This window comes from Cannabis sativa, chromosome 1 (genome assembly GCF_029168945.1).
Source record: "Cannabis sativa cultivar Pink pepper isolate KNU-18-1 chromosome 1, ASM2916894v1, whole genome shotgun sequence".
NCBI classification, from domain to species: Eukaryota; Viridiplantae; Streptophyta; class Magnoliopsida; order Rosales; family Cannabaceae; genus Cannabis; species Cannabis sativa.
Window position 1 is genome coordinate 22,246,307 of NC_083601.1, and position 11,680 is coordinate 22,257,986.

The window sequence follows — 11,680 nt, forward strand, 5'->3', positions numbered from 1 at the left end:
AGATTTTATGTGAAAACCATTCATGGGTGAGCATGGTGGTGTATATTATGTGATTTACTATTTTATATGATAGTAATAATATATATATATGAGTTATATATATGTGACATATATGTGATTATGAGTTTATATTATATAATATATAGTGATATATAATATGATATTTGAATTTATTACATGTTTGTATGTGTATATATATATGAGATATATAATATATAACATGTATATGAGTTATGTGTATTACATATATGATGAGATATGACATAATATATATATTGTGAGATTAAATATGTAGAAATACCTATTTTCTATGTATTTATATGAGACATGCATACATAATATATGTTATATATGTGTATATAATATATATCATGTATATTAATGTGTATATATATGTTATATATGTGTGAGGTATGTAACATATATAGTTGTGTAATTAATGTATATGTGTGTGTATGATATATATATGTATATTATAGTATATATGTTATATATATGAGATATGTAACATATATATTATAAATTTAATATTGATCTTATGTGTATGTTACATATAAGATGTTGATTAGTAACATACATATTATATTAATGTATGAGTTATATAGTATGATAATAATGTTGATAGTAATATAATAGTGTTTATTACTATTGATGTGAAAATTATTATCATCTAATTTGTGAATAAAGAATAGATTTGAATTCTTATTCAATTTGGTGGTGAACATCTCACTTTATGAGATAATAAAAGATGGATTTTGAGAAGTTACATCTTTTATTGGATTATAAGAGATAATCATCTCATATTATGAGATAAGGAAAAGTGGACTATGAGAGTTACACTTATGAGAATTGTCTTGTCTTAGCAAGAACAATAGATTAAAAGGGGATCCAAACTTGTGAAATGAGTCATAAATTGGAAAAACAATTTTAGACTCAAAAATAAAGTGAGTCAATGTTGATTCAAAAAAAAAAAAAGTTGTGAAAAGATAACAAAATTGGAGAAGCAATTTTGAATCTTAAATAATCAAAGTGGTGAACAAAATTGATGAGAATTTTGTTAACTTTGGTATAATTTTGGGCTAATCTCAATAAGGAGATAACCTTAAAATTATGAGTAAAAATAATCACATTATTTTATGAGTAGTAATGTGAGTTTGATATTTTAGTTTTGTTGAGAAAACTAAAAATGTCAAATGGTATTTTTAAAGTGGCCTTAAAGAGTCATTTGAAGAGAAAAATACACAAAAGTGATATTTTATATACACTTTATGGTAAAAATGTGGGGGTGAGCCACAAATTTAATCAAAATGTGTTGAGACATTATTGATTAATTTATTTGATTTTGAATTCAAATTCTAAATCAAGTTTGGCTATGTGCATAAGTGAAAATATTGACATATTTAGTGTCAAAGTTTTGGTAAAAATAATTTCAAGAAGGAAAATTTTTTTTTTTAAAAAAAAAAAAAAATTATAGAGACAAAGTAGTCTTCTATATTTTAAAATCAAGATATTATCTTGATAATAAAATGTGAAAATGTGGGGGTGCATACTCCAATATGAGAAAGGTTAGACATATTTGGTGTCTAAATTAGTGTATTTTTGATATGCTTGGTATCAAAATTATTGAGAATTTGAGTTGTGTGAAAATTAATCTTTTATGATTAAATTTTCAAAGCTTAAGTACTTAAGGAGAAAAGTGGTCACAAAGTGAACACTATATTTTGGCATGCATGATTTACATGGAATCAATAGTGAGAGGTTATAACAAATCGCTTAATCTCCGTACAAGATTAAAGCATGAATTTTCGAGGGATGGGACCTAAACTCCCTTAGCGTTTTGCTCATTGATGGTAACCTATCTTAACACTAGTAAAAATCTAGTCTTAAGTTCAATAGGTAATAACAAGTCAATAGAGTGAATGTGGTACTCAATTGTCCCATCTATGGATGAGTACATGTTGTAAAATTGAGGGTTAAAACCAAAAGGTTTTTTAATGGAGATTAAGCTTAAGAAAACTCACTTAAGCTTAAGAAGTGTCTAACGAGTGGTGAGACACTAAAACTCCACCTATATGGACTAGAGGTGGTGCCGCCTCTTATGAGAATCGGGAGTATTCTCTAGAGAGTCTATGAATTGGAATTTTGCACATGGCCATTAACGGTGCAAGAGCGAGACACGCGGTCTCAAGTGAGCATTAGCGAGGGTGTGTGTGTTATCACCGGTTTGTACTAAAGAAATAGTGGTTCAATGCTACGGCAACCAAAATTTCATCAAACTTTGTGGTAACTACACTAAGGTAAAATTCAAGTCGAAAGACATTTTACCTAATGCACCTAAGCAAGACTTCTTTAAAAGTGTGTATTTATTCAATCAAAGTGGGGGAATGTTATATTTTGATATAATATTTTGATTGATTAAATAAATGTTACAAGTGTGTTACAAGTGTGTCACACATTTTAATCTAGTGGGGGATTGTTATATTATTTTTAATATAATAATATGTAGATTAAAATGTGGTAATATATAATATTATGTGAATAATATATATTAAGTGTATGGTAAATAAATGTGTAACCTATAATTTAACCTACACTTTTGTAACCTACATAGTAACTTGGAGAGGAGTTACAATTTGTTGTCATTTGTAACTCTTGTGTTGATCACACATTATTAGTGTAATAAAAGGGTTGTTACACAATTTGGTTTAAGGATTTTAAAATTATGATGATATAGTTGTTACAAAATGTAATACTCATTTATGGGAGAGAAATGAGGTGGTATTTTGAATCCTAAGAGTGATCATCTAAACACTATATAAAGGAGTCTAATGTGCTCATTGAGATGAAGTTTTCTATCAAGAAAGCACTTTGCTAGAAAACCCTAAGGCTTGATAATTCCCAAAACTATTTCCTAGAGAGTTCCCTTAGTGCTTAGAGATAGGGGGAAATAAGCTTTTGGACAAAGGTGTAATACCTTGTTCAAGTCATGGTGATCCCCACTAATCTACACTCAAGGTTGTGAGTGAGTGTTTATATATATATTATTCTCTTATTATATATATACATATTTTATATTGCATGTGTTGTAATCTTCTCTTCTACCTTTCATATATATATATAATATATAGTGTATATATATGTATTGTAACATATATTTAATCAATCTCTTATTTTAGTCCTTGTATTATTTTACAATAGAGTTGTAATAAATCTTAATTTTCTTCCATTGTTATAAAATCTCTAACACCTCACTCCCTCACTGAACAAGCTGCATTGGAGTAAGGAGGTTTGGGCTCGATTAAATGCACCTAAACACTATTTTATCCTATGGATGGCTATGCATAGCAGGGTGAAGACAAAGGATAGACTGGTGAAATTTGGAATCCAAATTGAAGAGAAATGCTGTCTCTGTCAAGAAGAGAAGGAATCGGCAAAGCACCTGTTTTTTAAATGTAAATACTCAGAGGAGTATCTCCAAAGGATCAATGATTGGCTGAATTGGAAAGCAAGGAGTAACTGCTTCTCTTAGCTGATCAGGTGGATTGGCAAATTCAGAACCAGTAACCTTAAAAAGCAAATTCTGGCTGCAGCTTGTGCTTCAATGGTTTACAACATTTAGAAAGCCAGAAATGCTAGAATTTGGAAGGAAGAGCAGCTATTACTGAGCAGATTATTAGTTGGGGAGACAAAAGAGAGTCTAAAACTACGAATTACAATGTTCCAGCCTAAGAAAATCAACCATGAAGACAAAGAGTGGGTGCAATCATTGTAAATATATGGGTAGTAATAATAACTATACTTTGAAGATCAAAAGATGTAAATAGTGATGATATGTTTCTTAGGGCCTCTAGTTGAGGTGCCTCTAGGTTGTACAAAATTGGTCATGTGCAATACAATTTCCTGAGTTATAAAAAAATGTATTTTTAGTTACAATACTTGTTGTGACTAAAACTAAATTAGTGACAACTTGTATGTAAATATTATGTTTTAGTCACAAGTAAATTTTTGTTGTGATTAAAATCACATTTAGTTACAAAATATTGATGTTGTGACTAAAAGATTCTCACTAAAAGTATTTTTTTTTGTTTAGTGATGACTACTCAACCGAGCATGAGAAATCCACTTTAACAACCGCGAGAGAGAGTGTGTGATTGAGCTCACCACCCAATGTAACTATAATACTTTTTTTAAAAGCTTAGAGCATCTCCAACCTATACACTAAATTTGGTGTCACACTATCACCATAGTGTCAAAAACTATTTCTACTCTAACTACAACACTACAAATTATACTAAAAAAATTATTTCTTATTATTATATTAATTTTTTAAAGGTACTTCTACCATGCACCCTTCCAAATAAAAGAGTCACGAGTGTAAGAGACAATTTTAACCTTGTTTTCGACATATTAAATATTTTTAAAATTTTACAGGATGTCTTAAATAACTATAACGTACAAGACTATAAAAAAATTAGACTAATATGTTACTATAATTCTTTTTATTTTAACCACAATACTAAAATTCACACCCAAAAAATACATTTTTTAGTATTATAATATTTTTTGAATAAAATATAATATATATACAAAGAAGTTATAAAATAATAATATCATTAATAATCTATAACTATATAAAAGAGAGAATGTAGTTTTGGGCTTCCTACATTAAATTACAAAATTATCCTTATTTACTTTGTTTATTATCATTAAATCCAAATTAATATTGTAGTGAGTTATTAGTAAAAGAAAAAAAAAGAATTATTTGTTATAAATATTAATAATTATGTGAATGTCCAAATCTTTTATTTATTACTATGAATTGTAATCAACATTCCTCTTTTCCTTAGTTTCCCTTTTTCTTAGTTTCTTAATATCTCACTCTTGTATTTGTATAAATAGGGGTGTTGGGTTTTATGCCCTAAATAAAACTCATTTCAATATAATCAGATTTGTTTATTAATATAGATCAGAAATAACATTTAATGTTGCATGGTTCACATGATTTATTTCATGATTATATGTACATAATGTATAAATTCATCTGAAACCCTTTTCACATACTTGATCCTATTTATTGTGCCGTCAACACATTGGAAAGTAAACATGACTATGTGAATAAAGTTTCCTAGATTTATCAGACACAGGGTTTTACTGATATGATAATCTACAACAAGAGTTTACTTGTATTTGGAGAAATACTATGTTCTTTCCAGAACATTGGTTAAAGTAAAACTCAGGTTGGATGCATGGAGTATGCATCGGAAGGGACCGATATTGAACTTTGACTTAGATTTAATTAAACTTACCGTAAAATCTATTCAAGTCAATATCGCCTAGTTGATCCTAGATCAAATGATCTTAATCCAGATATGATTAGGCTCAATCTTGAAAGGCTATTCGTGTTCTTTGATTTGTTAGTTAAGCCTACTTTTAGGTCAGGGTGATACGTACATTTTGGGAACACGGTAGTGCAATTGAGTGGGAGCGCTATCATAAACATGGAATCTATAGCTTCTATCTGGCGAATAGTAAGCAAAGGATGATCTCCTTCGAGCTTGACCAAACGAACATAAATGGTGGAGTACTCATTTCACATTAGCTGAAATATCATTTATACGGGGTCAAGTGTTTTAAGGAATAAATACATTGTAGGGTGTAACGGTAATTTAATCCCTTTACAGTGTAGATCATTCATATAGAGGATCATTGATCAAATTAGGATTATAACAATGGATAACTAATGATGTGTCTATATGGTGGAACATATAGAGCATTCTATATACTGAGAGTGCAATTCTAAGTTCTATGCGTGGATTCAACGAAGAATTAATAAGTTAGTGAATTTTAGTGTTAAATTCTTGATCTACTTATTGGAAGCTCGGTTATATAGACCCATGGTCCCCCCACTAGTTGAGATAATATTGCTTGTAAGACTCATGTAATTGGTTTTGATTAATCAATTATAATTCTCAAATTAGACTATGTCTATTTGTGAATTTTTCACTAAGTAAGGGCGAAATTGTAAAGAAAGAGTTTATAGGGGCATATTTGTTAATTATGATACTTTGTATGGTTCAATTAATAAATATGATAAATGACAATATTATTTAATAATTATTTATAGTTATTAAATAGTTAGAATTGGCATTTAAATGGTTGAATTAGGAAATTGGCATTTTTGAGAAAATCAGATACAAAAGGTGTTAAAATTGCAAAATTGCATAAAGCAAGGCCCAATCCACTAAGTTTAGGGCCAGCCACTTTTGTAGGAAATTTAAACTGATTTTTTCATTATTTTAATGCCATATAATTCAAATCTAACCCTAGTAGGAATGCTATAAATAGATAGTGAAGGCTTCAGGAAAATTACACTTTTCTTCTGACTTTTTCTATTCAGAAAAAACCGAGCCTTCTCTCTCCCTATCTTTAGCTGACCACTCTCTCTTCTTCCTTAGAATTTCGAAATCCTTAGTGATTTGAGTAGTGCCCACACACATCAAGTGATACCTCAATCATAGTGAGGAAGATCGTGAAGAAAGATCATCAGCAAAGGAGCTTCAGCATCAAAGATTTAGAGAAAGAGATCCAGGTTCAGATATTGATAATGCTCTGCTACAGAAATGAATCAAGGGCTAGATATCTGAACGGAAGGAGTCATTATATTCCGCTGCACCCAATGTAAGGTTTCTTAAACTTTATATGTGTTTATTTCATCGTTTTAGAAAGTTCATATTTAGGATGTTAATAAACATACTTGTGAGTAGATCTAAGATCCTGGTAAAATAATTTCCAACAACTGGCCTCAGAGCCATGGTAATTGATTTACTTGCAAGAAATTTGGACTTTAAAACGATTGTTTGTATGTTCTTTGGATGGTATCATGTTGTATTGAGTGTTATTTGATGATTGATTGATGATTGTGAAATTTTCGTGAAAAATAATTGTTATTTCGTTTCTGGAATTATTTTTATTGGATAGTATGGAAAAAATTAAGCAAGTTAGCCTTTTACAGAACTCAATTTGGATTTTATTTGAATTAGTTATGATTTTTTGAAGATTTGACAAAATCGGAAATGTCTTGATAGTTTTGCGATCGCAGAACTGTCCGTACAGTTTCGAATTTTTCCTATTTTCTTCAATTTTTCATACTTTTTCATGGAATTAGCTTCCAATTTTTTGTATGGTTTTGTATATATACTATTACTATTCCTAATTCAATTATAATTATCATTTTGAATTAATTTAATTTTTTTTAAAATTTAATTCAAGATATTAGTGTAATTTGAATTTGAATAGAATTAGTATTTATCTTTTTGCTTAAAAATCTATCTTATTTTTAAATTTGATTATATTTTTTTTAAATTTAAGGTCAGATATTTTAAGATATTTATAATATCTTTTAAGATATTTATAATATCTTTTAAGATATTTAAAAATATCTTATCTTTTAAGATATTTATAATATCTTTTAAGATATTTTAAAAATATCTTATATTTTAAGATTTTTTAATTAAATCTTTTTAGATATTTTGACCTTATTTAAATTTAAAATAAGATATTTATAATCATGTAATTTTAAATAGATGTAAGATATTTTGCTAATTTTTTTTAAATTTTGTTATTTTATTTATTTAAATTACATTTAAAATTTGAAAAAGATATTTATTTATCTTTTCTAATTTTTTATTTAATTTTTATTTATAAAATAATATTTAAAATTTAAAAGTAGTTAGCAAATTTTTGAAATGATATTTAGGTTGGTTGAAACCTAATTTTTCAAAATTGTAGGTTTAATTTTAAATTTAAATATTTAATTAATTTTCGAAATTTTTTTTTAATTTTTTTTATATTTTTTTCGAAAATCTTTTTTAATAATATTTCGAAATTAATTATTTAATTTAAAATTAAATAAATCCTACATCCAACTATCCAGCTAACCCTGTTGCAGGAGTATGTGTTTTAGCTTGTTTGTAAGTTTTTAAAACCTATTATTACTTGATTGCAAATAGCCATGGTTACCTTTTGCCAGATCTAATGATCTGATGGCTCCCTTGGTCAAGATAATAATTTGTAACAGGTATATTTACAATCTTCTTTCATCTGTGTATGACCTAGCAACATGATAGGACCCATCCAAAGTGTGCCTGTGTGAGCCTATGTGTTTAATTTTATTATAGATGCATATAGGTTAATGTTGCTAAAATAAATTATCATAGTTATTGATAGAATTTATTTAGGCCCATTTAGTTTTTGGGCCTATTCAATTAATAACAGTTGTTCTTATTAAGGTTAAATTCCTCTCTTTTGGGCCTTGTGTGAGAGTTGGGAGCCATAGAAGTGGGTACGACATACTGAACCCAGCACTCCCTCACACAAACCACCCCAATTGTGAAGGCCCATTTGCCTGATTTGAATGACTGTACTAGGTTAATTACACTAGTTTAACCTAATTAAAATTGATTAGCAACATAATTAATTTCATTTATTTTGAAATTAATTTAAGAAAAATATAGTTTAAGGAATTTTATATTCTAAGCTAAACTATATGTATTTTCTTGTATTTAATTAAATATAGAATTATAACCATCTAGATTCTTTCTGGAACTTAATTTAAATTTTTCATTAAATATTCCTATTTAAGTTGATATTTAGTTATCTTCAACTAACCAACTTAAATCTGAATATCTTTTGAATTTCAAATTTCAAAATTAAGTTGAGGAATTTTAGGCATTGGTTATTAAGATTCTTTAGATATTTTTTAAGTTAATATCTTTTCGAATATTAACTTAAAATGAAATATTTTCAAATTAAGTGGTTACAACTTAATTTTTGATATTTAATTAAATTTAAATTTGAAAAATATTTAGGTTCTAGATTTTTTCTAATACAACTTAAATTAGATATTTTTTTCAAATTTTGTGGAAAAGATACTTAGTCAAATAAGATATTTTCTAGATAGTTATTTCTAGACTACTTATTATTTCTAATATTAAATAGGAAAATATTATAAATTGTGAAATTAATTATTTATATAATTAATTTTGGTACAATTTATTTTAAGTATATTTTTCCTAGTATTAAACTAGAGATTAATAATTAAGCCTTCTCTACACTTAATTATTTATTTCTTGAATTTAATACATTTAATTAATTTGAAAATAAAATATCTAAGTTGATTTAATCATCATACTTAAATATTTCTTTTTCATGACATTTAATTAAAAAGAAAATTATTTTTAGTTGAAATTTAATTTTTCAACTAAATTTAAATAATTTTCAAAATATATTTTTTCTTTATTTTATTAATCAATTTTTCGAAATTGCATTTCTTAAATGCTAGAATTTCGAATTTTATCTTGAAAAATAGATTAAGTTGTAAATTAATTATTTATTTTAATTAATTCTTGGATCAACTTAAATCAATAATTTTTTCATTTATTGATTAATTTAAAATAAATTAAATTAAAGTATATTATTAGAAATTGAATTAATTAGTCAAAGAAAAATCTAGATAGATTATATTTTTGCTTGAAGTATTTTTCTAGTGTATTTAATTAAATAGAAAATTAATATTTAAGTTGATTTTCATCATCATACTTAAATATTTGAAATTTTTCTTATATATTTAATTAAATAGGAAAATTATATTTTTTGTTGTAAATTAATTTTATTAATTAATTTTGGGCCAACATTAAATTAGAATAATTTTTCCAGGATTTATTTTTTTTTATTTTAATATGCATTTTTCGAAAATTGTATTCTTATATACTTTAATTTTTCGAAATGCAATATATATTTATAGAAAATTAAATTTGAGTTGTAAATTAATTTAAATTAATTTTGTAACAACTTAAATTGAATATTTTTCTAAATATTTATTGGAAATTATTACTAAGATTGAAATAATTCATATTATTTCATATCCATCTAAGTAAAATTTATAAATATTAAATTAAAATTTATATTTAGAATTTTTCATTCTAAATTGGAAATTTTAATTAAATAAATATATATTTAAAATAAATAGAATAAATAAAGAGAATCAAAGAAAATACAACTCACTTTAAATAATGAGCTTGATTATTATTAAGATATTCGATCTCCATTGTTGGTCTTACAAAAGTTAAATGTTTTCAATATAACCTCGAGACGCTAGACTTCGTCCCCCTATGGATGGTTATTCGTTGAACGCATTTAACACCGTAAGATTTCATTTGATAAGTGTTTTGTAAGTTTTCGTCTCTATTAGACTCTCCCCTACGGTGACTACTTAGAGATAAACTTATGAAACATGAAACAATGGTAGAAGCTCATAAAATGAGAATAACCTTGACTCTCGCCTACCGGGACAACGTTGGATTCTTATTTTGATCGAATAAAAGGTTGCTAGAATGGTTTTTATTTTAGATGAGCTGACAACTCTATTCAATAAATGATGCTTTGACTCTCGCCTACCGGGACACTGTATCAGTTTATTGAAAACCTTGGAAATTATTTAGGATTGTATGTTTTAGTATTTTCACTAGTCATTCCTACTTGCTATATGTTTATAATTTCTGAATTGTGTATGAATTTATATTGAACCATGTTAATTTCTGTTATTAAGTTGTAGTTTAATTTCGAATCTTCATTGTTGGTCTAACATGTTTGTTTTTCTAATGAGATAAATCCCTAGTGGATTTTCACCATTAGACATACATAATAGTGTAAGATCTCGAAAGATAAATATTGTATATGCGACATCTAGCTGTTCATCAATTGATGACACCTTAGACTAGTATTTTACGATATGAAACAAGAAGATTATATAAATAAGATTACTTTGACTTTCGCTAATCGAAGCATCGTTGGATTCTTATTTATAAACGAAATTATCCTAATTCCTCTTAGCTTATTCATTTCGAATTAGCTTCAAAACATATCATTGGATGAATGGTTTATAAATCATTTCATGTCATTGTATTTTCTCTTAAGAAATTAAATGATGTATATGATTATAATCCCGAAATTCTATTCCCAATTGATATAAATCCTCAATACTAGAAATCTCCTACTTGTATGGGCAAATCTGACTTAGAGTTTGTATTAGTAGTGGTGGTCCAAGAAAGAATTACTCATTATATTTGGTTGAATTTAAGTCTTTGACTTTAATTTTAGAATCCAAACAGAAATTTTCTTATATTTCTAATTCCAGATACAATACAGTTACACTTTCTCAAGTGTTTAATATCCATCTTTTATTAATGGATTCAAACTGTATGGAATATGAGTTAGGTATTCTGTGACCAGGATCCACTTGCACTATTCTAAGAACTCTTTGATGTAACTAAACCTATGTCATCAAAAGACACTACCACATTTTTTTAATCTATGGCATTTGTATCTTGTTCATAGTGAATTTGACATGATCAATCTCTGCAAAGAGATAATATGCCTATATCCACTGAAAGTAGTTCATCTCATTCGCAGATGGATGTACATTCAGGGGTGGATATGAGTTTTTCGTTGTATTCTTAAGACGATAACTCTAGATTATACCTTTTAGCAAAGAAATTTGAAATGTTTGAAAAATTTCATTAATTTCTAGCAATGGTTAAAACCATTAAGGTAAGTGGTTAAAGATCTTGCGAACTGATAGGGGTGGAGAAATAGTTAGTAGATATGCAGTTCAAAGATCATT